General features: G+C 45.7%; 1 protein-coding gene and 1 long non-coding RNA gene across 6 annotated transcripts in view; one reads left to right on the top strand and one right to left on the bottom strand.

Moving 5' to 3' along the window:
- Positions 1 to 24,060, top strand: part of RBFOX1 (RNA binding fox-1 homolog 1) — a 1,595,659-nt gene that overhangs the window by 659,386 nt on the left and 912,213 nt on the right. The gene's annotated exons all lie outside the window — the stretch shown is intronic.
- Positions 1 to 24,060, bottom strand: part of LOC149120636 (uncharacterized) — a 1,089,735-nt gene that overhangs the window by 312,491 nt on the left and 753,184 nt on the right. The window lies entirely within an intron of this gene.

Here is a 24,060-nt window from a genome sequence, read left to right as displayed (position 1 = left end):
ACGAGGAGAGTGAAAAATAAATCATGTTTAGTGGAGAAAATCAAGTCGTTGCAACTCAATTATTAATGCACAGAACTGTTATATAATGTAGCAGCCCAATTAACAGGTGTCTCTTGGGGGATAATCAAGGCTTAATTTGGCATGATAATTAGTAAGCCCCCTCCCCCAGCTTGGGATGGGGGCTCCTGCAGGACAGGCTGATGGCTGGTAATGAGGCAAGATCACTTACTTTGCAGCCCTGTTAATTGCATCTTTCTGTGCAAGGGGACAACACAGATTTACCTGTTTCTGGCTGCTGGGAAGTGCCAGTGGTCTAATAGAGTCATCCTTGTTTTCTGGTCTTGCCAACACTGGCCTTTCGGAAGGGCAACCCTGTTAGACTTTTGAGACTCCTTTAATTGGCTGAGTTGTTCTAATGGCTACAGCTGCAGTCTTTTTTTTTTTATTTTTAATAGCGTGTGTGGCAGGGTTCCAGTCTTACAAGACATATGGCCAGAGCTGACATGTTCTTAGGAATAATGAAATCGTCCAGTTTGGGGGCTCTGTAATGGTGTGTGGCCGAGTCAGCTGGCATAGGTGTCTGTCTCCTTCATGCATGCCACAGGGCTGCTCCTGGTCATGCAAAAGTGCTAGATGTTTGTGCAAGCTGCATAATCACAGAAAATGCAACTGTGGGAAAATACCAAAGTGTGCTGTTCTTACTGACCAACACCAAAAGGCATGGAAGAAAGAAGAAAACATCACCTCTCGTCGGCCTGCAGCTGGGGAGTCACCACTGAGCACCCACACGGTGATGTCTTCTCAGGCCTTTATGTACATACCCATTGCTGCCCATGAATCTCTGTGGATCTGTGTCTGATATCTGTCAGCAAAATCAGGAGTGTGGCATGCACAATGTTTGGGGAACATGTTTGATCTTAGCCACAGATCTTGAACCAGGTCTACACAGGTTTTGCTAACCTCTGTTCCTCCTGAGTTTGGGAGCTGCTGGGCTCTGCTGAGAATGAAACTGAGACAATAGACATTTTCTTTCCCCTTCTTGGTAACACACAGTGAACATTCATGTACTGAAGTCTTTGCTTAAATGTGAACAACATTCTTTAGGGAAATCACACGCTAACAGCCCCTGCAACCATTTTGCTAAACCACACTTGGGAAAATGCTATTGAGCATTTAGATCGCTTGCTGGCTTGATGGCTTTGTTTTGCAGTTGTAAACATTAGTGCAGGCAACGTCCTTGCAAGTCCATCTTGGTGTCAAGTCCTGGTAGAACCAGAGGTCAAAGGGCATGCCTATTTGCGGGTCTTGGATGCACTTGGGTGTGCGGCCCTTTATGGGAAGGTCATGAGCACATTTTTATTTGCAGCTTCTGAAACTTTAGTAGTGATGGAGGAAACAAAAAGAGCAAGTTTATTAAATTTGTATTTATGTATTCAATTTTGTGTTGCCTTTGCCTCCACCAAGCTCAGGGCACGGCATGGAAAACATTGCATTGTAACTCGTGGCTGCCTCTGTGAGACAAAGGGGCTGGAGGAGAAGGAAGGAGTGCAGGTGGTGCACTGAAGGTAGAATTCGGGTGCATGGTCAGCTAGGGCAGTTGAGGGCCCTTGGGGTTAGTGTCCAGGAACCCAGTTCCGGAGGGAGGCCCTTTCCCTTTCCTGCCCCCTGGTAGAGGAGCCACAGAGAACTTCTGATCAGTGTGCTGCCCGTTGACACCTGACTGGTGGGAGGAAGCTGACCGTAAGCACAGCCCCAGTCTTATCTCCAAGCCTCCTGCCTTCATGCCGAGTCCTCCCTAATGGGTCACTTTTGCTCTTACTTGTCATGCACAGTCCTTGTGAAGGTGACAGGAGACTGGGGTCGGGGGGAAGGTTAATACACATGCTCACACATACACATTCACAAGCATGCACACTAGCACACGCACACTTACATATACAGATGATCATACACACCACCTATACAGCACAGTCGTACATATGCACACTCATTCACACACTGCACACTGACATGCACACACACTCTTACAGGCACACTTACACATACTAATAAACATAGACACACACATACATACTTGCTCACACACACATGCAGACGCACACATACACACATTCACACACTTTCACTCACCTACACATATACATACATACACACTCATGCACACACATCATCATCATCACTGTCTTCTCAGATCTTAAACTCTTCCATCTCCTTTGCTAAGCTAGGGGCAAGTGAACTTCTACAGTGACTTGATTTTCCAGGAGACGTTTCTGTGAAAAATGCCCTTTGCTTCAGACACTGATGGCAAAGGTCCTTGGGCATCTCTGTCCTGTTCCTCTCACGCCTCTGCCCCCACCCCTCACCCTGCGCTTCCCAGTGATGCCCAGGCGCTGCAGGGAACCGGGACACCTTTGCAGCCACCAGCTGAGCGATTTGCTATGACAATTCTGCCACTTTGCATTCCTTTAATTTCCAATTAATCAAACATTCAATAAATCATTAGTATAATTACACCTGCTCTCTTCTTGCCCCAGCACATTAGCCCAACCCAGGCAGCCTCCGCGGCTGGCGGTGGGGAAAGCGCTCATTTGTCTGCCCTGGCTGGGTGCACGTCCTTCCTCCCGGTGAGCCTTGAGAAATGACGAGGAAGAAATTGTAATTATTTCAGGCACCACCAGTTTGCTTGGTTCCCCTCTTCTCTGCTTCTCACTCCAATGCTTCCCCAGCCACTTAAGCCAACATCGTAGCATCTTAGTAGCAGTGGCTGGTTAATTTCAGCAAGCTTTTTTTTTTTTTTAATCATTTTTATTCCCTGACTGTGCCTCTTTTCTAATTACACCATCTCCCCAGGTGAGTGATAATTCCCTCATCACCATATATCTCAAGCACAGATTATTAAAATAATATAGCTTATGTCATATAAATGTAACAGAAAGTATCTTAAAGATGCTTTATTGAAAGCTGGTAAATTGGTTCAACAGATGAATGTTTTAAGGCCTGTTTTTAAAAGGTTGCACAAGTATAAACCCCCTGAATTACGGCTGCAGTTTCACACGAGCGGATGCAATTATTTTAAGCATCTAACTGTGCAGAAGACAGATCTGAAAGGGAAAGAGCTAAATTCTCTGAGATTAATTAAAGGGTTTCATTTTGCTCTTGATTTAAAAATAAATTTCAAGCATGCATCACTTGTTATTCTCTTGAAGAATTTGCATTACAGGGTTTTAAAAAAATACCGAGGGCGTTAAGCTTCATGAGTTCTTCGTACAGTGTAGCGAGCGGCTCATAAAAGGAAGGGTTGCCCTATTGTGGCAGTGGCATATTCTCTACATACTTCTTTACACTTTTCCATTTGCGAAGGACATTAATCTTGAAGCTCATTTCCAATGCAAGAGTGTGCATTTACATGAATCTCCCCTAAGATTGCTGCCGATTCGATCTGTGCCCATTGATTTAATTTCTTTCACCTCACAGAGCCAGCGGTGCTGAAGGCTTTATGGTAATTACAGTGTTGTGGGTTCTGGTGGAGCAGATCCCTGGTATCTTCAGCTTGGGGTTGGTCTCCTGTGAACTCGCTCAGCCCTGCAGCCTTTGCAGTACAGCAAAGATCTTGGGGCAGGAGCTTGCAGGCCAGATCCGAGTGCGGGCTGGTACACAGCCCGGAGGCAAGGGGACTGGGGAGGGAAGGGCCGGCGGCTACCAGCCAGATGGATTGCTGCACTAAGGGGGCCCTTTTAAGGTGAGTCACTTGGCAACGTGGTGAGCTGGCAGACGGCTCAGCCACCTGTGCTCCACGTGAAATGAGACACAGAAAGCTTACTGGTCTGAAATAGGCCGCCTGGCCTTCGAGAGACTGAGCCGTGTTGCATGGGATGATTTGCTTAATACTGGGGTACAGAGGAGACAGCAGAATCACTCTGGCTTTGGTGTGGGATTGCAGTTTGCATCTGGGCTCTGTGTCTCTGAAGCTATAGGAGCTTACAAGTTTATTTAACATTTCAATACGAAAATGTCCATCTCTAACAGCAGTGTCCAGCAGACCAAGATACAAGTCACAGAGGTAATGTTGGTGTTCCTGGTAACCCTAATTTTTTAAAAGATTTATTTATTTATTTGAAAGGCAGAGTTACACAGAGAAGGAGAAGCAGAAGCAGAGAGAGGTATTCCATCTGCTGGTTCACTTCCCGATTGGCTGCAACAGCCGAAGCTGTGCTGATCCGAAGCCAGAAGCCAAGAGCTTCTTCAGGGTCTCTCACGCGGCTGCAGGAGACAAGGACTTGGGCCATCCTCTACTGCCCTCCCAGGCCACAGCAGATAGCTGGATCGGAAGTAGAGCAGCTGGGACTTGAACCGGTGCCCATATGGGATGCCGGCACTGCAGGCGGCAGCTTTACCTGCTATGCCACAGCCCCGGCTCCAGTAACCCATTTTTTTTTTAAAGATTTACTTATTTATTTGAGAGACAGAGTTACAGAGAGAGAGAGGGAGAGACAGAGAGAGAGGTCTTAGATCCACCAGTTTTCTCCCCAAATGTATGCAACAGCCAGAGCTGGGCTGATCTGAAGCCAGGAGCCAAGAGCTTCTTCCAGGTCTCCCAGATGGGTGCAGGGGCACAAGCACTTGGGCTACCTTCCACTGCTTTCCCAGGCAATTAGCAGAGAGCTGTATTGGAATAGGAGCAGCTGCGACATGAGCCAGCACCCTTATTAGATTCAAGAACTGCTTGTGATATGAGTGAGTGATGGGTGTAGAGCCATCACAGTTTTCACAGGAAGCTGTTTGTGCAGTAAACAGGATAGAACTCTGTGACCCACCCTCGCGAGTCAACACCACCTTCCTCTTGGACACTTCAGTCTTTGTTCACTGGGTCTCCCTGACGCTCCTTTGCCCTTGTGTGTTTGACACCACACTGTGGAAGTGGTACACGCATCTTGAGCGTGGACCAGCTGATCCTCCTCAATACTGGGCCACGGTTACAGAATTTGAGTTTTACTATGCAGTGTCTTAGATTATTCTCAGACCCCTAGAATTGGTGCCTCCTTGTTTCTCCATCATAACTGATGTTACCATTTACCATGGCGTTCAGGGCATCCTCTCTGGAAACTCAACACCCAAGCCCTAGTCCAGTGCCTTCCATGGCAGGGTATTATGGTTTCTTCTTTTTTTTTAAGATTTATTTATTTATTTATTTTAAAGTCAGAGTTACACAGAAAAGAAGAGGGAGGGAGTGAGGAAGGGAGAAAGAGAGGGAGAGAGGGGGAGAGGGGGAGAGGGGGAGAGGGGGAGAGGGGGAGGGAGAGGGAGAGGGAGAGAGAGATCTTCCATCCCCTGGTTCACTCCCCAGTTGGCCACAGTGTTCAGAGCTGCACCAATCCGAAGTCAGAAGCCAGGAGCTTCTTTGGAGTCTGTCTCACGGGTGCAGGGGCCCAAGCATTTGGGCCATCTTCTGCTGCTTTCCCAGGCCATAGCAGAGGGCTGGATCAGAAGTGGAGCAGCCGGGACTCAAACTAATGCCTATATGGGATGCCAGCACTGCAGGTAGTGGCTTTACCTGCTACGCCACAGCGGCAGCCCTAGGGTAGTATGATTTCATCATTCATTCCTGCATTTACCTCCTCAGTGTTTACCAAGGATCCTACTGTGAGATAGGCACCACAGTCCAATGTGGTGAATGACCCCCAGGCGGATGGTATCAAGGTGACCACGTGTATGAGAGGGATCCCATAGTGAGATAGGAAGCCAGAGAATGGGGCAGGGCTGGGAGTTTGCTCTTCTGAGAACTACCTTAATGGCTTCTGAGGCTGGTGCTTCCGGTGACCTAGCCATCTTCCTCCAAGTGTCTCACCATTTCTCAGTGTTGCCACACTGCGGGTCAAGCTTCCAACACATGAGCCCTCAGGGAACACACTCAGACCCTACACAGACCCCAGCAGAGAGCTTTTCCTGATGGTTCTCCATGTCATCAGGATATGGCAAGTCCTACAGTCCAATGGAGAGGGATAATCCAATGGGCTTGGTAGGACTTGGGCAGGGAGAGCTTGGGGGATTCAGGACAGGAAGGCACTGACATTGCCTCCATTGGGTTCCCTGAGAAAATTCTATTAGTTATGATGGAGGGGTGGCCAAGTGATACAGGCAAGAGAAGGCAATTTGCAGAGTTTGTTCCATCAGAACCACTGGCCATTTCTGCAATTGGAGTTGAATCTACCATAGGAGGGCTTGGAGCAGTGTAGACACATAAGCGCAGGGAAATGGGATATTGATACCCCAGCTCTTGGTGTTGATTAGTTAAGGGGCTTGACTTCTCCAAGACCTCAGCTTACAGCACAGATGGGAAAATCAGTTGTAGCAGCCAGGTAAAGAAATTCAGGTGTTGGACATTAACCTGATAAAACTAACGTCAGGTTCAGACATTTGGCCTCGCAGTGAAGTCACCATGTTCCACAGTGAAGTGCCAGGGTTCTATGCTCAGCTCTGACTCCTGATTTCAGCTTTCTCCTAATGCACATTCTGAGAGGTAGCGGTGATGGCTCAACCGATCGGGTTCCTGCCACTCACGTGGGAGACTTGGATTGTATTCTTAGCCCTTGGCTTCATTCTGGCCCTGTCCTAGCTGTTACAGGCATTGGGGGAGTGATCCAGTGAACTGGAGCTCATTTCTTCCACCCTCCTCCCTCTAATAAATAAACAAAAATTTAAAACTCCATGCCGTTGTGCACCAACACGGTAAAGGTGTCTGCCTTCCACGGTGACTCCCGTTTTGGGTCTGTGCACCTAGGAGATGCGTAGTGCGTTTCTACAACAAGGGTGTTCACTGCGAGGAGAAGCTGATATGTTTTAGGAAATAATGCACTCCATTCTTGAGAGGTGCAGTGCAGAGGCTCTTGGCAGACAGGCTAAAATCTGTGGAAGGAAACTGGAAGTGGGGAAGCTGAGAGCTGGAGAAGCATCTAGGCATGAAGGCATCCTGGAGATCCTGGTGGTTAAGCACTGAAGATAAGTGAGGTGGTCAGAGCAGTTGGGAGTGAGGTGGGAGGGTCATTGGGAGAAGAATCTGCATTCAGAATTAGCTCTGTTCCTTCTACCAAGGTTCGTGTGTGTGCAGCAGCAGGGAGTAGCGAATAAAGATTGCCACTTGGGACTAAGCCACAGCGTTTCCAAATAAAGACTTTAACAAACACTCCTCCCTCAGAATGAATTTCAGGGGCTAAACCTTATCACTCACACACACAGAACAGGGAATCTGTCCCTGAGGCAATGCAGGAGAAAGTTTGAAACTATTTTTTTTAAAATCCTGTTCTACTGAATTATCTTCAAAAGTGCTTTAGCATGTGGGATCTGGGTGAGGACGGACAGACGGGGTTAGTGATCTTGAATGCTACAGCTTTATCTTGCTGCCTTATAAATATGTGATGGCATTTAAATGTAGCAAGCCATCAGGTTAATAAACAAATGATTGCCAGCTTTGTAATTGGCTAGGAAGGAGGTTATAATCTATAAGGAGCTTTGTGTCCCAACCAATTTATTCTCTAACAGAACTTCATTGCCTCTGTCGCTGAAAACCCAGATTGGCCAAGCAAGTTTTCCTTTCTGGCTTCCTCTCTCACCCAGATAAAGACACTTGGAAAACCTGTTTCTTTGAAATGCAGCCGCTCACCTGGTCTGGCAGTGCCTTTTTTGTTATTTGTGAGTTGTTTTTATCCAGAGAGTTGGAAAGAAGTGAATTATGTGGTAGAATCCATTTTCCAGCCTTGTTGGCTGCACAAAATCGAGAAATAAAAAAGTATGTTTTGTGAGACCCTTACCCACTGTTGTGTGGGCTTCTCAGGGCATGAATGCCTTGTGGGACCAGGGCTCTGTTTGCACCTGCAGCCTCATATCCTGCTTCTGTCTCCCTGGTGCAGTGGTTAGTTGGCCAGGGCCACAGCACCCAATTCTGTGGGGTGCCATTAACTTCCTATGGTGGGATCACTACGGCTGATCTAAACTCATGTTGCTCAATCATACACAGCGGCCTCGGTTAAAATTTGAGTTTTTGGAATTAAGTTGGCCTGAAGCAAATCCCACACTCAGAGTGTGACAGCAGACATGCTTTCTCATTGCTAAAATGCGGATGCTGACAGCACCTTACAGCACTGTTGTTAGAAACGATGCCAAGAATCCGCGTGCCTTCCCACATTTCCTCCCTTTGCCCGGGCCACTCACCTCCGATGCCTTCTGCCAGGTGTCCTCCCGGCCACCCTCCCTCTCCCTCCTGCCCATCACCTCTGGATGTATGTGTCGCTGGAAAGGTGGCAGCGCCGTTTTTAAAGCAGTGGACTTTTTGTGCACCTTGGTTTTACCGCGTTTCTCATATTTCATGGCCAGCTACATCCTCTTATGCCTATTTCTGCAACTGAAATCTGTTTGCTTGTCTGCTGGTCTAGAACACACTCTTCTCGCAATGGAAATCTGTCGCACAATCTCTTGAGCAACTATTTCTTCTGTGCTCTTAGCACTCCTGTCATTCAGACAACAGCTGACACCTCCAGTCTCGAGTATTTGCCCTATGACTCAGGCTTGTCCTGCCAGCATTGTCCGTGCCTCTGCTCATAGCGCCTGTGTCACTACTGGGCATGGGATTCAAGTCTATCCAGGAAGAGATTGTTTTTCCTAGGGTTCAGTAATTCATAGGATGTAGGCCTGGACTAGCTGATGTCATGTTACCGCTCCGTGAGTGCTGTGGACTGACGTCCTAACCCCCACAGTGATGGTATCAGGGGGCAGGGTGAGGCCTTTGGTGGGTATTAGATTATGAAGGTAGAGATCTCAAGAGTGGGATTGATGCCCTTCTAAGAGGAGCTTAGTCGTCTCTGCTTTCCACCATGTGAGCTCATGATGAGAACACAGCCATTTGTAAACCAGAAAGAGTGTCCTCCGGAGAAACCAGAGCTGCCAGTGTCTTGATCATGGATGGCTCGGCTTCCAGAACGGAGAAAAGCAAATGCTGTTGCACAAGGATGCTTGAAAAGGTTTGCAGAAATGGATTTAAAAGGTGACTTTGAAGCAGGCATTTAGCCTAGTGGTTAGGAAACCCACATGCTGTCCTGAAGTTCTTGAATTCGGTACCCAGCCCTGGCTCCTAACTCCAGCTCACTGCTAATGCACACATTAGGAGATAGTGATGGTTCAAGAAACTGGGTTCCTGCTGTACACATGGGAGATCTGGGTTATGTTCCTAACTTCTGGCCTCAGCTCAGCACAGTCCTGGCTGTTGAGGCATTTCAGAATTAAACCAGTTGATGGCAACTCTATCTGACTGTCTCTCTCTAAAATAAATAAATGAAGGTCTTTTTAAAAGGATGAGAATTTTGATGCAAAAAAAAAAAGTTTGTGAAAGCTGTGTGAGAGAGGGATCTCCAAGAAGCTCATGAAAAATATATATGTTGCAAAAACCATGCCTGGCTTTCAATTTTGGGAGGCATCAAAATAAATGTATATTTTGATTCCAGTTTCTACAAGCTTTGTGGAAACATGTATCCTGTTGTAGCAGCCCATTCTGACAATAAGGAAAGTCGGTCTGATCACAAAGGAAATGTTCACGTGTGTATTTGTGGCAGCATTCAGTTCTTGTTCCTTACATTTTAATGAGCTTAAAGACTTCAACTTTCCTTTGTTTTTTTTTTTGTTTTTTTTTTTTTTGAATAATCATGCTTTCTCCCTTTTTGTATATAGGGAGCTGGCGATTTGTTACTGACTGGTGCCCTCCCAACAGAGCCCATCTCACCGAAACCTGGGAAATCTGAGAGCCAGGTGATGTCTCTACCTAACACATTTTGGCACTTGTTCTGTTGAATTCAGAAATGCCGAATTCAGAGGTTTAGAAGCAGAGATTTAACAACCAAAAACCATGCATAGTCAACCTGATAAATTAAGATATCCTGTTAGCCTGAGACACTTAAGTGATTTTTTTTTTTTACCCAGAAATGCAGTGATTTTTACATGTCATGTCCGGGATCGACTCTCTCTGTCAGCTCAGCGAGTGTCTTCCGAGCTGACAGGCGATAAACCCGTGGAAAGCCTCAGTCACACTGGTTATTGATGATGCTCGCTGGACCAGGGGTGTGTCATTAGCATGTGCTTCTGCGGGCCTCGTGTCTATATATGGACCGGGAAGAAAACTTGGGATTCTGCAGGCATTCTCCTTATTTTCTGAGGGAGTTGAGTGAAATGGCTTCTGTCCACAGGGGACGTGGAGTGGAAGGTATGAGGAGGATAATTTCTTTGCCTCATTTTGGAACCGGTGGCTGCCTCTCAGCCAGCTAGTGAGTATTTTCTGCAGAGAACCGGATTGCCGAGTTCTTTGCAACGATGTCTTTGTCTTTTGCCTCCATGTCCTCTTGAGGAAAAAATCCAAATGAAACGTTACAGCAGCAGATAATATTTATTTATTGGTCTTTTGTGTGTGGTAGGTAAGCCAGCGTAATCCCACATGCTGTGATGAAATGGTCAGTGGTACTGGCCTGTCTTGTCTTTTAGTGGGAGAGCTACATGGTAAGGTCAGTCTGTGTTTAAGATGACTTTAGCATTTGGTGAAGGATGTGAGAGAATGCGCATAGTGTTACAGTAAAGAGTAGATGGTAGTAGGCCGGCGCCGCAGCTCACTAGGCTAATCCTCCGCCTAGCGGCGCCTGCTGACACACCGGGTTCTAGTCCCGGTCGGGGTGCCGGATTCTGTCCTGGTTGCCCCTCTTCCAGGCCAGCTCTCTGCTGTGGCCAGGGAGTGCAGTGGAGGATGGCCCAAGTGCGTGGGCCCTGCACCCCACATGGGAGACCAGGAGAGGCACCTGGCTCCTATCTTCAGATCAGCGCAGTGCATGGGCCACAGTGGCCATTGGAGGGTGAACCAACTGCAAAGGAAGACCTTTCTCTCTGTCTCTCTCTCTCTCACTGTCCACTCTGCCTGTCCAAAAAAAAAAAAAAAAAAAAGAGTAGATGGTAGTGATGATAGGTGGAAATAGGTAGGAGACACCTATTTTTGGAACAGTTCCCACAAGAAGCCATCTCTGAGGACTTTATTTTGAATGGAGACCTATGAGTCAAGGAGGAGCCAACCAAGCAAGCGTGTTCCAGGTAGAGAGAATGGGCAGGGCAAAACAGCCCTAGGGCTGGAGAGACCTTGGCCTGCTGATGATGCAGAAGTGAGGTCAGCACTGATGGGAAGCATAGATGAGAAGAAAGGGAATGTTCTGGAAGGAATGAGAGGAGGAGTGGCGGGGGCTGGGGAGAGCCCTCTGATCTGGGTCCCAAACAAATGGTAGGACACTTGGGCTCCATTCATGACTGTGGTCCTGTGTTTACTGTGCATGTGGGGGATGAGGTGTGTACCCCAGAAGGAGTGAGGATGGACCTCACACCACAAGTGGCAGCACAACCATGATGTGTTAGCTCTTTCCAGCCCCTTTCCCTTGGCATGGCTTCAGGACACTGGTGGATTCCTAAGCCCTAAGGGCATCCAGTAGAAGACGGGGCAGCCTTGAGTGTAGGCCTGTTAAGCCACTGACAAGCACAGTCATGGCGCAGTAAACAATGCGTGACTCCCTCTGTTGGTTTCCCAGTCCATGTAACCTTCTGTGCTTTAACTATAGTAAAGCCCATGTTGACAGAAAATCTACCATCTTAGCCCTTTGTAAACCTATAGTTCCTCTGTGTTAGGTGCCTTTGCAATGTTGTTTAGAGCTTTTCCACCTGCAAAACTGAAACTTCATAATCATTACACAACCGCCAACCCCACCTCCCCAATTCTGCCCTCTCCAAGGCCCTGGATGGTTTTGCCTACTTTAGATGCATCTTGTAAGGAGGACCAGACAGTGTCTGTGTGTCCTTGTGTGAGCTGATAGAGTTCACTTAGCATGGTGTCTTTAAGGTTCATCCATATGGTTAGAGCATGGTGGAATTCCCTTTCTTTTTAAGGTGGAATAATATTCTATAGTATTTATCCATTGATGGACACTTGAGTTGTTTCCAATTTTCGGCTGTTATGAATAATGCTACTGTAACTGTAGCCATTGTAAATACTGCTGCCAGCAATAAATATTTCCTTGTAACCCTGCTTTCATTTCTGTGAGTCTGTAACCAGAAGAGGAATTACTGGATCATCTGATATTTCTCTTTTGATTTCTTTGAGAAAGCCTTCTACCATTTTCTGTGAGGCTGCTCCATTCTACGCTCCCACCACTGTTTCTGAAGTGTGCTGATTTCCCTACAGTCTTGTGAACATCTGTTATTTTCTGGTTTTGTGTGTTTATTTTGATAATAGCTAATATAATGGTGTGAGGAGGTCACCTCATGCAATCCTAGCTGCCACTCCAGGAAGTGTGTTATTTTTGGAGCCACTGGAAAGATCTCTTTACTTCCTTCCACTCCTTCCTGATGACAGTGCTGTATTCCATTGGTAGAATCTTAACCACATAGGTAAACGTGTTGTCATCATTTTGCCTTGAAAAGTAGTGTTTTGCTTACTCAGTACCACATCTAGGTGGCATTGTGAGAATGCACAGATTGAGGGGTCCTTGTGTTTCTGCGCTGGGTACTTAAAATGATCCAACCCACTCCCATTTAAACCCAGTTAAAATACTGATTTTCTCTTACAATTGTATGACTCGTAATTAAATGATTTGTAGGAGGAGTTTGAATTAAGGCCTCCATGCATCAATACTCTATGAGTTATGTAGGCATATCTTAATTTTTGCATTATTTATCTCGGCAGCCAGATGGGTATGCTGGCTGTGATATTCATCAGCAAGAAATCCAAATGTCGCTCCATCTCAGAGACATCATGCCTCCTCTGACCACCTGGGGAGTGGAGTGAATATCTGTGGTTGTGGACTGGGGCCCTTCTGTTTCCAGGTGGCTCGGGAGTGCTGGGGGTTGACACTTGATTACTCACCCCCTAAGTAGCTCCTATCAGAGCCCAGTAGACAGAATCTGAAAGATGCCAAAGCTTCGGGGAGCAGGAGTCTCTCTGAATGGGGATGTTGACAACAGCGTTTTCACGACTCATTCATCTTGCTTTCTAACGTCCATGTGAAGCTTATAGTAATAGCAGTGTCTCCTATTTAGGAAGGCAGTGCAGTTAGCAAATAAAACTATGCGAATAGAGGTTGCAGTCATAGCTCCCCCAGTAAATACTGTCTGATTAGGAGCAAGTATTTTTTTCTTAAATTCCTCACCTAGAGAATGACTTAACTTAGGGACCTACTGTGTTGCAATGGTTTGGGCACTCATTGAACCTGTGGAGATTATACAGTGGAGAACCATGTGACTGTAGATTAAAAAGATTAAGATTTAGAGGCACCACCATGGAGTGATATCAAAGATGTATTAGTTGTGAAAATACCAAGGGCCAATATTTATCTATAATCGCTGCCTGTTTGAGTAGGAAAGAACAATGCAGTTATAGATTGGATTTGCTTGTATAAGCATAACATTTCTAGTACGTTCTACAAACAGTACTGCAAATTATTTCCTCTGGGGATGTAGATGGTGACTGGGAATGTCTTGAGTATTATTTAAATGGTGATCTTTGTGTTTATTTTATTACAAGAATGTATGAGTATTTTTCAATAAGAGAGCTTCATTTGCAAAGCAAAAACTAAGATACAGAGATCTGTGTCTCACGGGGAGATACTTTTTGTAACTGTGTAAGTTCTGTTGTAGTATTTAGCCATGAGTCTCACCTCGACCCTGAGCCTTTGTGTCCTCTGATGGACTTGCATCCTGCACCAGATGTCACTCCATCCCCTGCCTAAAGACAGACCACTCGCCCCATTATGATCCACTGGGTAGGGAGCTGGAGGGGTCCTTCCCTAGTGCTTTGCTGACAACATGAAAGATGTCCACTCATCATTTGGGAGAAGTGGGTACTTGTCTCTTTCTTCTAAGCCCACCCTCCACCCCCAGTTCACACAGTGAAATCATGTGGATGGTGATGTTAGGAATTTGGGAGGTGATTCCATTGTGCCATCAGTGCCCTGATGAAGGAGAACCCACTGGAGCTGTGTTGCCCCCTTCTCCATGTGAGGACACGGCCAGAAGCTGGCCACCCATGAGGCAAGAAGCAGACCCTCAGCAGACACTGCACCTGCCAGCGCCTCCGTCCTGGACTTCCAGCCTCCAGAACTGTGAGAAGCATCTCTGCTGCTTATAAGCTGCCCCGTGTGTGGTATTTGGCTACAGCCGTCTGACCGGTGGGAACACCATCAAAGTCCACATTTAAGAGATCAGAGCAATTATCAGTTCTTCTAAACTCCACAGCCAGGGCATAGCTTTCTGTTTCTTTTTTCTAACTAGGAGCAAAAACGCTATCATTTCAAGTCACTTTCCGAGACTGTGTATTCTCTGTAAGTGTTGAGCTCTCTGATGCCGTTTGCCGTTTCCTAGCTGTGTTCCTCGTTTGATTTATCAGATATGATACTTGGTAATTCAGTTTGATATCGTTCCCCGTATCTCATGATAAACACTTGAGGGAAACCAGGAAATCTATTTTTTATATTAAATAATAACGCTGGCCCTTCATTATCCTTTCAGAATTGCAAATCAACCTTGCTTTCTCAGCGAAGAGAGAGGAACTAAGATTTGTTTGGTGTTGCCGCCTATGTAATTATGTGATTCAGTGTTAAATATAATAGAATTTTGTTATACAGAACCAGGAGAGGGCAGTAAATTTCCTTTTTTTACTGTTATTAAAAACGGATCCACGTTTCACATGTGGCAAGATCTCATTTGCTTTCTCCAAAGCACAACCAGTGCCCCCCACCCCTGCTTCCAGCAAGGGACATTTTTGAGGGTGATGGTAACTCTAGTTTTATGCAATATTCCCATTAGATTCTAAGTAGTGTGCTTTCAAATCCTTACCTGCAAAAGGGCAAGAATAGACTTTGTAGTGGTAAAACACTGTCCACTTTTTGTGAGATGAAATCGTAACTTATGTCTTAGCTCTTCCTGTTCTTAGGTAGCTGATGGTGGAACTGGCCCCAGATACGCTGAAAACAAAATGCTGTGCCTGGGTGTGGTTAGGTCCTTGTGAAAAGTAAGAGAAGAGAGTGATGGCTTTGATTTACTATTCCGTGGCTTCAGCAGGTCCCCTGGCAGGAGACCCGTGTGGGTGCCCAGAGAGCAAGCTTGTGATGGGTGTTGGCTCTGGACTCTCAGTCTGCAAATACACTTTCCTTTTCTTCTAGTGTTGCTACTGCTGCTGCCATAAATTTGTGTCTTTGAATACCATTAACTTACGTAATTGCTATGTTCCCTACCAGGGTACCTAATATATCTGGCTAGTTTTAAGGAACACCAAGTTTTCTCTGTGGGATGATTTGGGGGTGGTTTGGGAATTATTATTGGCTGAGCTATAAATGGCCTGGAAGGGGAGGGAAGAGGCTTCGAGGACACAATTAACGCCTCCTAATGGCACCGTCTGTGTGCTACCCAGAGCCTGGGAGGCAGTGCAGACCCAGAGCAAGAATTACGACTGGTGCAAGTCTATTGTGACTTCTAGGCATTGGGACTTAAGGGAAACATATCTGTCTGCCCTTATGAGTCACGCTTTCGTGGAAGGAGCAGGTCAGAGTTATTTCTCCCTGAGATTCTGACAATCTCAAGGTACAGATTGGACATTAATGACTATTTCTAGAGGATATTGGGAAATACCTACAGGATATTTTCTTAAGGAACTAAATTCTCATTAGTCTTCATTTTACAGTTGTTGCCTTTTTTTTTTTTTATTTTTCCCCCTGCTTCCACCTACACCAGATGAAGCACGAGGCAAAAATTAGATTATACATAAATTGTACACTGATTTATTAGCCTGAGCCAGGACTTTAATGAAGGAAAGGATGCTATGCATATGGTTCTTGGGGGATACCTTTGAGTGCAGCTCTGCTGCTTTGCCAAAGTTCAGTGGGACTCTGCGGGTGGGAGTGGCATGGGGAGGGGGTGTTCTGCCGCCTGCTTTCTAAAGGTAGGGGTGAGGGATGCGTCTGCTCAGAGAAGTCCCTGTACATGTATTTCATAGGCTGGCTGTGTGAGTGCCTCCCTGCCAGTGTGCTGAGCTCAGTAGAAGCTCTTCAGTGCTTGTTCCCACAAGGGTTTTGTTTGATGCTCTCTGCGACATTTTGCCTTGTTTCTCTATTCCTCCTCGCACAGCATGTCTGTGGCTTTACCTTTATTTATTTAATCCCATTTGGAAATCCTGCCCCCCCACCCCCCCCCATTCTGGTATCACAGCTCTCGCACTTGTGTGCTTAGAGGTAGAGGGAAGAAAATTCCATTTTTAATAAAAATGTTTATTTGGAAGGCAGAGAGACACAGGGAGAGACAGAGATCTTGCATCCAGTACTGCACTCCCCAACTGCCCCCAACACCCAAGTCTGGGCCAGACAGTTAGAGCGTCCTAGTCTCCCACGTGGATGCAAGGATCCAAGTACTTGGGCCATCGCCCTCTGCTTTCCCAGGCGCATTCGCAGGGAGCTGGATCAGACGCACAGCAGCCAGGACTTGAGCTGGCACTCCAGAATGCCAGAGTCACAAATGGTCACTTGGCCCTCTGTGCCACAACACCAGCCAAGGAAGCCAACTCTTCTGATCTCTTTAACTTCCACTTACGTAAAGCGAGGAGATCCTGATAGTTCCATCCTGCCGCGTTCGATCTGAGACTAATCTGATATAACACAGTCAAGCTTTTAGCATAGGGACAGCCAAACCATGAAGACCCCTCGGTGTCTGGTGTTTCATTATTACTTTTGACTGCTGTACTCATACCGTTTCATTATGCCTTTTTTTTTTTTTTTTTTTTTGGAAAATAACTGTAGGCAGCATCGCTTCTTCGAGTCACTGTGCCATCCTCAGTGCAGGCACCGTGGGGTGTGGTCCTTATGCCTGTGAGTGGCCCTCAGCTTGGGGAAGTAGAAGGCTGCAGTTTACTTATCACATAGCTGAAAACATAACTTGGGCAAATGCTTCTCCTGTGTGATCTGTTAAAACTCAGTGTCTAGTCCTTTGTCTTTCCTTATCGAGGTTCCTTGAGCCCAGCCATCGTTTGAATGTTCCATAACCTTGAAAATTGTTCATCTCTGTGAACCAATCCCTTTTATTACATAATGTAAAGGGAAGATAAAGTTGTTCATTCTCTGTGCATCTCAAGTAGTGACACGCCGCAAACAGCTCATTATCCCCCATACAAAGAACAATTACTCAATATAGGGAAACAGTGCTTTGCAATGCTGCCTTATAGCTGAGCTTCCCCATGCTGGCTAATGTCGGATATTGATTCTGAATAATTCAAATAGCAATAAAATTGGGTTTTCATGACAGTCAATCAGAGGCATTTTATATTTAATGCTCAATGGAAGAAACACAGTGTCTTCTTACCTTCTGAATTTCAAAGCCATTAAAGTGATTGTAGGTCATTAAGCTAAATTTCTCTGCATAATCGGGAGAGTTAATCTAATTTGTACCACTCAAAACACTGGAGAAAGAAGAACTGATGAGTTTTTAGTTAATGATATATACACATACACACACGTTTGCATGTGCATATATACCTATAATCATACACACACACCTTTAGTCAAAGTAGTGCCACTTTACCAGCATTTGTTTCATTCAACACCATCAACAAATCAAATGGGGATAGTTTAAATACTCCATTTGATCCTGTTTCACAGATATTCCCAGCGGTCTCAGAGATGAGTAGCTTCTGTTGAAATGGAAATACCGAAGGAAGGTGATTAGTCTGTCATATGAATTGGCTGATTTTATCATCTGATTCTCAGCCAATATATTATATATATGTGTGTGTGTGTGTGTGTTCACATACAATATATGTGTGTGTATGCACACACACACACACACACACCTGTATCCTATGGGTATCTATAGGTCTTTGACAGCAGGCTCTGAGCATCAGGGTTTTATCCATCTCCTTGGTGGATTCTGGTTCACAGCCCAGAGTGTGAACATTGGTGAACCAGCCTCACTCACTCTGTCATGCACACACATGTTCAACATACAGGACAAGCAAGATTGTCTTCCAAGAGTCTTCCGAAACATCTAGTGGAAAATACAAAGGAAATGTTTATAGATAACTTCCTGCCAAGCCTAGTACTTGGGCCTGTTTATCAGTATTATGCAAACCGCACGGGGAATGGGTTTTCATGGAGTCCGTGGCTGTGTGTAGAGGTGCTTCCTTCTGTCTTGAGACGTGTAAACCTTGATGTATGGTCTCAGGTTTGTTCATGCAGAGGTAGTATGGAAGCTGAAGGCAGAATTCTACCTTGCTTGTGTGGGGCTCTACAGTCAAGCTCTGTGTTAATGTAGGATGAGTTTGCTTCTAGCTTTACAAAGTCTGTGATACTGTTCATAGCGTTACTGAAGTGTTGTCTGGATAATGGGTTTGAGGAAAAGCTGTTCAGAAAAGTGGTCCAAGGAGGGGCTTCCTAAGCCTTGCACAGAATGGCTCACTCTGAGAAGAAAGACATCACCAATCCGGACCGTAATTTTGACAAGTGCCTCTAATTCTTGAGAGCTTCTAATTCTTGAGTATTTTCCCCCAGGAAATAATTTGGAGAGCTTGAAAATTAATCATAGAAATGATGTTGGTGTTCTTTCAATATCTCTGGACAGTCTGTTAAAAGATGTTTCTCCACCCATGCGGTTGTTGATTCCTTTGACTTAAGTATTCGCTTCCCTAAAGAAGTCTAAAATAATTACAACTCTTTATCTGGAGAAGAGGAGGGGGCATGGAAACAATACCTACAAAAATAGGAAGATGGCAGAATTGTTCACCAGTGCAGGGTAGGTGAAGAGCCTATCAAACGTAGCAGTCATTATGGGACTGACAGATGATAATTCCTGGGGTCTCACTTGTATTCATTTTAGGATGTGAAATGCGTTAGGTAGTAAGTGGTAAATGTATAAAATCAGTCTGTCTATCCATGTTTGTATATCTGTCCATCCATCCATCCATCAATCCATTCGTGTGAAGTACTAAAGAGTTAGATTTAGGGATGATAAGAATGTGATTGGTAAATGAGGACACTGGTCAATTTGTAGCAAATCTCCAATAATATTAAGTAAAAATTCCTATATGAAATGGCCATTCCCTGCACCTCCAAACATTTTTCAGGGTAATTATTAGAGACAACCAGACCTACGTGACTGTTGAGTGATTTCCAGAAGTCTAGAGGTAGAAGACAGCTTAGATGTCATAGATGAGGATTTTGTCATCTTTGGCTGAGGATCAGGGCCACAAATGGGTTTAACTAATATTCTCAGATACCACTTACCGTCTCCAAGTCAGAATTCCCTAGTGTGTGGTCCATGGATTTCTGTCTTTGACATTTTCCTAGACAGTCCCATCATTTTTGCTATGGATCAGGAAAGAGCAGTTGTGTCTCCCAAGTCAGATAAGAAGACAGATTCCTTTGCTAGGAATCTGGTTTTTTTTTTTTTTTAATACTGTTATATGCCTCCCTTGGAAAGCCTGAATTTGAAAGTGAATTCTAAGGGGTTTGGAAGACAGCTAGAATTACTGAAACTGGAACAAATATAGGCAAGAAACAAGGTCAGGTCCTAGGGGAACCAGATTCCGATGTTCACGTCTAATGGGCAGTGGTAGGATGAGTCAGGGGTCCAGCGAAGCTAAGGGGGATACAGAAATGTTACCACAAGCAAAGGCAGGTCCTCATCTCTCACCCTCATGGACCCTCGATGTCTGGTGCATGACTTTCCTTTAGAAACAGGAGCTGAGTGGCACCAGACGTCCTGTTGCAGACTCTCTCCCATCACCTTATCCTGAAGCCTGACCATCTCCTGTGCCCTGCAGATGTCCAGCTGCCAGTGTCTGTATCTGTCTGTCTGAGGGAATTCTCCAGGACTGTAGGAAGTTTCTTTGCCAAGACACATAAGAGAAAAATCATGGTACAGTTAATATTGCAGGGAGCTCCCGTCAGCCCTTCTGTGACTCTTGAGAGTTGAGGTATGAATATCCCTTCCCCCCTGAGCTGAGAGGATGCTGAGACGTGTAATTGACGTATTCACTGCTGTTAAAGGATGCCTCTCCACCTGTGCCACGTCCTCCCTTCCCTACTGGCTTCACTGCAATCCCCAATAAGCAACTTACTTTCAGATTCTTCTATCATGGTCTACTTTCAGAATACAAATGAATAGAATGTCTCGTATGTTCCTGTGTCTCCTTGCACAGCCACTAACAAGTCAAGAGTAATGTATGAGGTTGACCAAGCCTGTTCCAAACTGCTTGGGATCACCAGAGAAGTGTTTTTTGTTTGTTTGTTTGTTTGTTTGTTTTTTGAAGAATTGAGGAGACACTTGGAACTGGATTGGGAGTTTTCGAGCTATGGCATCAAAGGTCCTACTACCTCCTTTCTTCTTCCCCCTCCACTCTTTCCTCTGCTTCTCCCCACTCTGAACATCTGAATGCTGCTTCTATTTAAAAACAGGGCTCCCTAGAGTTTTGGCTTCTCTTCAATAGCAGCTGGTGTGGAGCTGGGTTACAGTGGCACCACATTTAGCCATGAATAATAAAATTTAACTCCAGGATTTACCATCTTCGAATTCTGGGTCCCAGTTCAAATCTCAGCAGAGGGTGTCTGGGTGACTCAGCAGCCTGCCCTGAAATGAGCCTCCTGGAGACCTCATTGGTCTGGCCTCCTGCACTGCACCTGTACTGGAAAAATGACTGGGGAGGATGCGGTCGTGTGGTGCATTGAGTTTGTCTTGGTGGTGGCGGAGGGGGTGGCATAGGGTTTTTACCTAGAAAGGAGATTTGGCTGAATAGGCAGTTCCTTTCTCTCTAGAATAGGCATACCATCCACCATGATCAGTGCACTGAAGGCTTGCAAGGCAGGGGTACTCTGTTACCAGAAGCATTTTGGTATTGTACAGAAGAGCACGGTGACCACTGGGCATTTATAAGGAATGCTGGTGTCCACTGTTGCCTAACACTTATCAGCCTGATCTATACCCTGGGGGCCACGTTCATTCTGTACTGGGGCCCAAGCATGCTGAATGCCTTCATGTTTAGAATAAATGAGCAGTGTTTGGTGGGTTGTTTATGCTTTGTCTTACCTTGGGCAGTCATCATTTAAGGTTGTTGAAGCAAATCTGTCCAAGTCACATTTGACAAGTGATGAAAATACTAATGTCTGAGTGAAGGAAAAGCTACTTTCTGCTTTTCTGGTGAAAGGAATCACACTTTATTTTTCGGCATTGAAAAAAGATTCAGTATACAGTATTATTTTATCAACATCTGGGACTGCCTTTTCCATAAAAGATGACATAAAAGAAATACAAGCAACCTTGAAACAAAAGCAGGTACCGAAATATGAACAAGGAGCAGAACCAGCCCCGTATCGCTTATGTGCTGTTAGAAAATGCTTGGTGTTAGCACACGCCACAGCGCTAAAAAAACGCTCATTTTTAAAATGTGTTAAATAAGTCGTACACGACCTAGGCATGGCCATAGTCCTTTCCTGTGAGCGATGCACTTTTCTGGTGTGTATACCCATTATCAGAGCAGAGACAGTGTTTATCAGCTGAACCCACCCACTCCTGAAACCTTCCTGAAAATTACATAGAAAAGATTTCATTGTGGGTTTTCTGAGGGCAACAGGAGAATTTGCTAAGTCAAGTTTGTCAATTTTTTTGTAATAAGCCATTTAATAATTACTATGTAGTATAGGTAAATAATGGTGGAGCCTGCAGTGGTTAAAAACCTACGTCCTGAAAAGGTTCTAAGCCTATCCTTGTAACTTGGCAGTGGACAGTGGAGTGGGAGCTGACCCCAGAGCTGATGTCCGGCCAGGGTGCCCAGCCAGTCTGTCCGGATCCTCTGTGCATCCTTGTGTTTCCTCAAATAGTTGCCATAAAAAGTTCTGTCAGTGAGTTTGTGAGGCACAGTGCTCAGTCCGTGGCACATCACCAGGGCTTACCACGGACGCAGGTGTCATGCCGTCATCCTATCAGAATCCTATCAGAGAACTTCTACACAGTCTGCTTGAACCTGAAGTTTCAGTCTTGTTTCCAGAGCTGCACAGGCCTCTGCTGGAATTGCAGAGAGTTCAACAGCTTTATTTCGACTTTTTTGTGTGCTTTTGATCCTGGCCCGCATCCATGCAGCTCAGCAATTGTGTGAAGCCTGACCCCTCCGTTCAACTCTCATTGAACGTCTATAAATGCTCTTTGTTAAGCTCTGTGCATGGGAGGGTTTGTATAGCTGTGTTTGCTTTGTTCAGGAGGAAGAAAGAATACCCTCCGGGCTGAGGTTTGAATTCTGAGATTGCTAATCATTGATCATAACAGCTCTAATTTACTGAACACTGGCGATTACGTGGCCGTTCCCCGTTCCTGGATTATCTCATTGAATCCTCACGGTACACCTGGAGGTGGGAGTTGTACTATCCCCCACATTACAGATAAGGACCTGGGTGCAGGAAGTTAAATCACTCACTCAAACGCCCTCCACCCCCTGGCTGAGTCTGAGTGGCTCAACGTGGAGCTCAGTCCAAGTCAATCAGAATGTCGTCTTCTCAGTTATTCTCTCACAGTACCTGGGACCAAGTCTCTGCCACTGCAGTGTCCCTTCCCTTGGGATAGCTTCTTGTCTCTCTCTCCAAATAGCTTCATTGCAAAGGAGGGGACAACATGGGGCACTAGGCTTCAATTCCTCTCCCTGTTCTTTCTCCCACTAAGACGAAGTAATTGCATTTAGCATATGTGGAATATACCTCTTAGAAAAGCTGGGCACATGAACTGGTGCATCAATGACAAAATGAGTAATTTTCCCATAGTTCCCAGTGCCAAGGGGTAGGGACTTGGTGCAGTGGTGAAGACTTTGCCTGGGACTCGCTCATCCCATATCAGAGTATCTGAGTTCTAGTCCTGGCTCTGATTCCAACACCAGCTTCCTGCTAATATGCACATTAGGAGACAATGGATGATGGCTTCAGTGGTTAGATGCCTGCTACTCATGTGGGAGACCTGGATCAAGTTCCTAGCACCTGACTTTGGTCTAGCTGGAACCTAGTTGTGGTGAATACTTGGGGAATGAAACAGCAAATGGGTGATTATCTGTGTGTCTTCCTCTTTTTGCTGCTCCAATAAATAAAAATACATTTGAAAAATTTTTTAAATTGTTGATGCTTGGTAAATCTTCTTTGAATCTATTTTTTGAAATAAGCCTGGTTGTTTACTGCCGGATGCATATGAGTTGATGGAAAGCGTATGGTTTGGGGAACTAGGTTAGCCTGGACTCTGGTGTGAATGCAGCAGCTCATTTTCTTTCTTTCTTTTTTTTTTTTTTAATTTTTTTTTTTTTTATTTTTTGACAGGCAGAGTGGACAGTGAGAGAGAGAGACAGAGAGAAAGGTCTTCCTTTGCCGTTGGTTCACCCTCCAATGGCCGCCGCGGCCGGCGCACCGCGCTGATCCGATGGCAGGAGCCAGGAGCCAGGTGCTTTTCCTGGTCTCCCATGGGGTGCAGGGCCCAAGCACCTGGGCCATCCTCCACTGCACTCCCTGGCCACAGCAGAGAGCTGGCCTGGAAGAGGGGCAACCGGGACAGAATCCAGCGCCCCAACTGGGACTAGAACCCGGTGTGCCGGCGCCGCTAGGCGGAGGATTAGCCTAGTGAGCCGTGGCGCCGGCCTGCAGCAGCTCATTTTGAGAAAGTTGAACTGTGAACCCAGTGACTCTGTTGTCATTCAGGGAAATTGTACTTGATGGCTTTAGGACTAGAAAAGTGAAGATAGGTAAGTGTATGGACTAAGATCTCTTAATGCAGTGCCAGGGAAAAATAGTTAGTATTCAGAGGGTTTTTAGTGGCAGGCGCTGTTTGCTGTTTATTTCTTGCCCCATATAGGGTTACATTTAGTGCAGAAGCTAATGCCTGAGCAGACAAACTTCAATAATGGCCCCTGAGAGGCAACACACTCAAAAAAGGGTGATCCAGAGCTGGTGGTCTGGGGTCCCCCTCCCACTATGGTCGGCGTAGACAGGAAGACACGAA

The sequence above is a fragment of the Oryctolagus cuniculus genome, chromosome 19 (assembly GCF_051225735.1).
Source record: "Oryctolagus cuniculus isolate XC-2025 breed Fujian yellow rabbit chromosome 19, ASM5122573v1, whole genome shotgun sequence".
NCBI classification, from domain to species: Eukaryota; Metazoa; Chordata; class Mammalia; order Lagomorpha; family Leporidae; genus Oryctolagus; species Oryctolagus cuniculus.
The sequence above is the reverse complement of the archived record's forward strand: the minus strand, read 5'-3'. Positions and strand labels throughout refer to the sequence as shown.